The following is a 5455-nucleotide window of genomic DNA, read 5'->3' as shown; positions in this document are numbered from 1 at the left end:
GCTTTTTATCATTTGAAAATGATAAATTCTCAGCTGTAGATCTGCAGATTCCCTTTAGGAAGAGCCCCTGGAGTCGCGTGGCCCGCTACAGCACATTGTTATATGAATATGAATGTTAATCCAGTGTTAGAAACCCACATTTTGTGTATTTTTGTATCCCTGAAAGTAACTGATTTTGATAAATCCAAAATCAAACCTAATTTGTATTAGTAAAGAATGGGTAGGAAGTGCAGATTGGATTCAGGTATAGCATGATCAACATCTAGACCTCCAACCGCTTGACTCCAATAGAGACCATATATTTGAGTTTAACTGTCTGTGTCTGTGTATTTGTGTGTGTATGTATGATTCTTTTGTCAGCAGAGTTTTTCTGAGGATTCACAAGAAAAGCTACCCTTCATTTGGTTGCTGTTTAGTTCTTACATTTTCATTGATTACACTTTTCAGTTTCCTTTTTAAATCCTCGGCAAGTCTTAGCTACCTTTCTAAAACATAATAAAAGCTATTTTTTATTTCAATTTCCCTTTAAAACTACTTCTCTAATACCTGCCAACTGTTGTTCCGTGTCCAATGATTAGCCACTGGTTTCATTACACAGTTAAATTATGTTTAATTATGACAGTGTGCAGCAGTGTACAACCATGACAGGATCTTTTCTGCAAATTCACAGAAAAGCAATTCACCTGCTGTACGTTTAGTGATGGTTTTTGTATAAAATAAAATAAATATTTCAAAAAGCCTCAATGCTGTGAACAATAGTGGGCACTCCTTTCATCACAGTTCCAGTGGAGTAGGCCTTCGTTTTATTGTCTTTCTGCCAGACCATTTCAGCTACCTCTTTCTTTGTGTTTGTGCTTGGCAATATTGCTGATAGGGTAGTAGAGAGCAATTTGCACCCACTGAAAACTTTGAAGTCATAATAAGTTGTAACGTTTTCCTACTGCTTTGAAGCGTTTACATTCTAGGGATAGCAGCTTCAATGCTTTGTACCTTGCGTTATATATATATATATATATATATATATATATATATATATATATATATATATATATATATATATATATATTCAACAGGATTGCGTATTGAAAAATCTTCACAGGGTAAAAGTGTGCTTTTGAAGTTCGCTTCCAAAAATTACAAGTTGTGAAGTGTCATTTCGCTTGTTTACAACCTTTTCGTGTTCTTTTTTCCCCTCGTGTTTCTGTGTGTTTCAGATTAGCAGTAATAACACTGCCCGAGCACATTAACTGCACACATGCGGCTTAATGCTGGAATGTGTGTACGGAAACTATTAAAATATTTTCCAGCCTTCCAAATTTTTATGTGCTTAATTTGTGTGGATGTCTCCTACTGAGCAGCCACCGACTAAGGGCACAGAACAGGATCCTGCAATTACCCGTGCCCCGACACGGCTGACAAGCAACGAGCGAGCTGGGGAAAATGCCAGAAAGAGAAACTGCGCTCCAGAAAGACAACCGCCTCATCTCAGTTAAGGAATAATGCACTTGTATCTCTCACACGGGGTCAAATACACCCATCTTTTATGCAAGCATGAAGTTAGCACGACTTTCATCCTGATACAAAGCATAACAAACAAACAAACAACAATGCACATGCTTGAGAACAGATAAACAGCCAGAACAACGAAGCACTTCGAATCCTGGACGAAACGTTTTGTTCTGGATAATGCTGACCCCTGTGGGTGGGAGGAGGTAATGCTGTTTAATCGTACGACCCGTAGAAATGGATCTGACACATGCTTTCAGAGTTGACATGGGTGTCATGACTCGGATGCGCATTGACTGGGGTCTATGCCTTGTTTTGTTTTTTTTGTTTTTGTTTTTTTTTTTTTTTTTTTTTTAAGACCCCAATAATTATTTACAAGTGATACTCGTGTTGTGCTGTGCATTCAAGCCCATAGGTGAAGTCTTGCAACCATCACCAAAAGGCAAGCTGGGGTGCAAATCGTTTTGAAAATTGGCCAGCTGGTGCTAAATGATCAAACCCCACCCTAATCAAGCAACCACATGTCACAAACCTTCTCTCCTGTGTATGTGTATGAGTGTGGGTGGGTCAGGGTGAGTATTACAGACCCACTGATAAACCATCATCATCTATGGTTGCTAAGGAATAAAAATGAAAAGTGAACAATTAAGCATGTCTACTGGCTCCAGAATTCAATGTTGCTGGCGCTATACGAGGTACCCTGGTGCTAGAATCTAGCGCCATAGCGCCAAACTTGCACCACTGACACGATGGAGGGCAGACCCCCTTCATCTTCTTCCTCCTCCTCCCTCTGCAGGACAAGTCTTCTCCATCTGTGGAAACACAACCAACATCAATACTTACCTCACAAACTCATCTCCAGGAACTGGATTTGAATCGCCGTCTTCAGGGAAGAGAAGGCCATGGGATTAGCCCACTGCACCACCAGCTCCCACTAGCAAATTAGCCCACTGTGCCATCTCAATTCCATGGAAGAGTTGCTTTTTCATTGTCTATATCAGAATAAACCAAATATCTGAAAATAAAAGACGAGTTGGATTTGAACCCAGTCCTCCAAGAAGAACAGCATAGTATACTAGTCCACTGTGCCATCTCACTTTCATGGAAGGGTATGCTTTTCATTGACTATAAGGTAAATGAAACACGGACGCACACCAACGCCGCGCAAGTCAAAATGCTGGGATACGTGCTTATATTAACTGTTTTAAATCTTTGATACAAACATTGACTGTATCCCACAGAACGCTCACAATGGGGGTGAGATACATCGAGATGATATAAAGTGTACCTTTAGGATGTAGTAATATTGGTGGCACTTCAGTTTTTACTGAAAATAGATCAAAGGTGTTGCAGCAAGCAGTTTTGAAAGACCACATCTACTTAGTACAAAAAGTATGATTACAAGCAACTCATCAGCATTTCAAACATGCTGGTGTGCTGCTTGACATTTCTGCTGCTTTGTACCACTTCAAACATGCTTGTTCATAATCCTCAGAATGAGGCATTAGTAAAGCTGTGCCACAGTCTGTTACAACAATGCCAGGGGCAAATTCTCTGGGAGTTACACTTTAATGAATCAGAAGGCAGAACTGCAGTAAAATGTGTTCCCCCCCCCATAAAACATGGATACCAAAGGGAGTATCTCTGAAACGCTTAAGATCATTCATTGAAACTAACCGTGCAACTTAAAAGCATGCATAAGAAAGTAATGTTTTTGATTTCCTTACATTTCCTTAGCTTTAGACTCAAATTCACATACCTCCTCATGTATTTTATAAGATTCTTCCCTGTTATTTTATCTCGGATTTACCTGCATTTAGAATGTCTAACTGCTGTATAACCCTATGCATTACTGTATGTAATTGTGGAGTCCTGCTTCTTTCACCCAGCAGATGTATGACAAAAAGGTCATGTGACCTGTCCTTGCAGAGCAGTCGCACCAGGATTTCCAGCTCCTGGTCTGAAGCTCTGTGACTACACGCTCCCCAGCTGTGTTTCTGCAGCCCTGCACTGCCCTGCTCTCTCCTGTTCAGATGCATGCTGTGTTGAGCACCATTCTAGTTGAGCCAGCAATTAAAAAGTAATAATGTCCATCTCCAAAGTAGTACATACTGTAAGTGCTTGAGTTGCAAACTCCATCACGACAAAGGGAAATTACACAAGGTGCTGTATAGGTGACGCCCTGCTCTAAAGAGCCATGTGCAGCCAGTCTGCTTCAAGAACGCTCTACAGACCTGCACCTGAGCACAGCACAGCGCTCCTTCAAATAGATTCCCTTCCATAACTTGAAAACGCACCATCACTAGACTTGAAGAAGACACTAGCGCAAACATTTGTGTACTTGACTGCATGTCTTTTTCTACCTTTTAAACAGACTTCTTGAATGGGATTTTTGAGCAGAGGTGTAGCAGGTTATTTTATTTTAATGTATTTATTTAGGGATTGATTGATTTGCAACTCGAACATAATTACCAGTGTTTTGTTCTCCCACGAGAGACGGCAAGTGACTAGGGGTGCTGGTTCAGGAAGGGGGTTAGGGTAAGGCAACGCTGAACTACATGTGCTGGATCGACTCCACGTGTGGATTACACTGCAGAAACCCTGTAAGGATACCAGCACTACAAATGACTGGCGGCTTAATGTCTGGAAGAGCAAGCAAATTACATTTCTAAACATTCCAGGAGTCCAAATAATAACCTCCTTCACCTCCCGGCTATTTACAATCTTTGTATTGCTAAAACTAAACGCTTGGTGGTTTGGCTAATTAATGGCTCTAAAAAAAGCTACCTCAAAGAGAATTATACACTTCAAATTCTGTGGAAGCTCGTGTGTTCAGGGGTTATTTCATTCAGCACAAAGATACAGGGCCTTCAATGCTGTTGGGACATCCCAAATTTAGACCTTAGGTTTCAACCCTTAACCCTTTTTTAAACAACAAGAAAGCCTAAAAAAAATATACTGTATATATATATATATATATTTAAAATCAGTAAGACATGCGTTTCAGAATTAACTGAGAGATGGGGAGAGTTTATACTGCTCCAGTAGGAAATTCACTTTATACCCAGCTTTCTGGTTTTTATTTTGGTTTTTGTTGGGATAAATATCATTTATCTTTCCAAGTTGTCATGTGTCTAAAGACCTCCTGCTGTGCAGCTGCCTCCCCCTGGCACTCGAAGAGAATTATGTGATTAAACAGAGACCTGAAAAGTTTTCAACGAGCCCGGGAGAAGAAAAGGTTCTCCCCTTAATGAAGTGCCATCATTCCTCCTCCAACATCAGCCAGGCCTTGTGTAGTTTGTTTAGCGTCTGGTTATTCACTGACCGAGGCTGCCGAACGGACCAGCAGTTCCCAATAAACTATAAAAGGCAGATCAGAAGCCATTGTTCTCTTGTGTGGGGCTTAGCAGACAACAGCTGAATAAACCTGTTGGGAGTCAGAGCAGTCAGAAGCACAGGCGATGTGCTGCTGCCATGACCAGCAACACCAGCAGCCCTCCAAGACCCAAACCTATTATGACATCATTATACGTGACGTATGTATTAAACAGGAGCTAGCATCTCCAGGAACTGTGCATACAGTGCATTATCAAACACTCCTTCTGAGGTATAGGGCAGAGCTAGCGGTCATAATGTGTGAAGGGAGGTTTCTGTTAATACACAGTGTCATTGTGCTGGTGTTTATGTGTATGAATCTACTGATTTATATTGATGCATAACAACTGTTTCACTTGATACAAACTGGTATTAAGCTTACAACTAGTGCCAACTCTAGAACAACGACACAAAAACATCTGTGAAAAGTGATATAAGTTCTATGGTATTATTACTTAGAATCAGTACCATTTCATAGTCCAGATAGAGGGTATGAGTTTAGGTCATTCTTGTTTTATACACTTCTGTTGTTTCCAGATCTAGAGATCAGCTGTGTATGTATCTTGCACATACA

This window comes from Acipenser ruthenus, chromosome 26 (assembly GCF_902713425.1).
Source record: "Acipenser ruthenus chromosome 26, fAciRut3.2 maternal haplotype, whole genome shotgun sequence".
NCBI lineage: Eukaryota > Metazoa > Chordata > Actinopteri > Acipenseriformes > Acipenseridae > Acipenser > Acipenser ruthenus.
The sequence above is the reverse complement of the archived record's forward strand: the minus strand, read 5'-3'. Positions refer to the sequence as shown.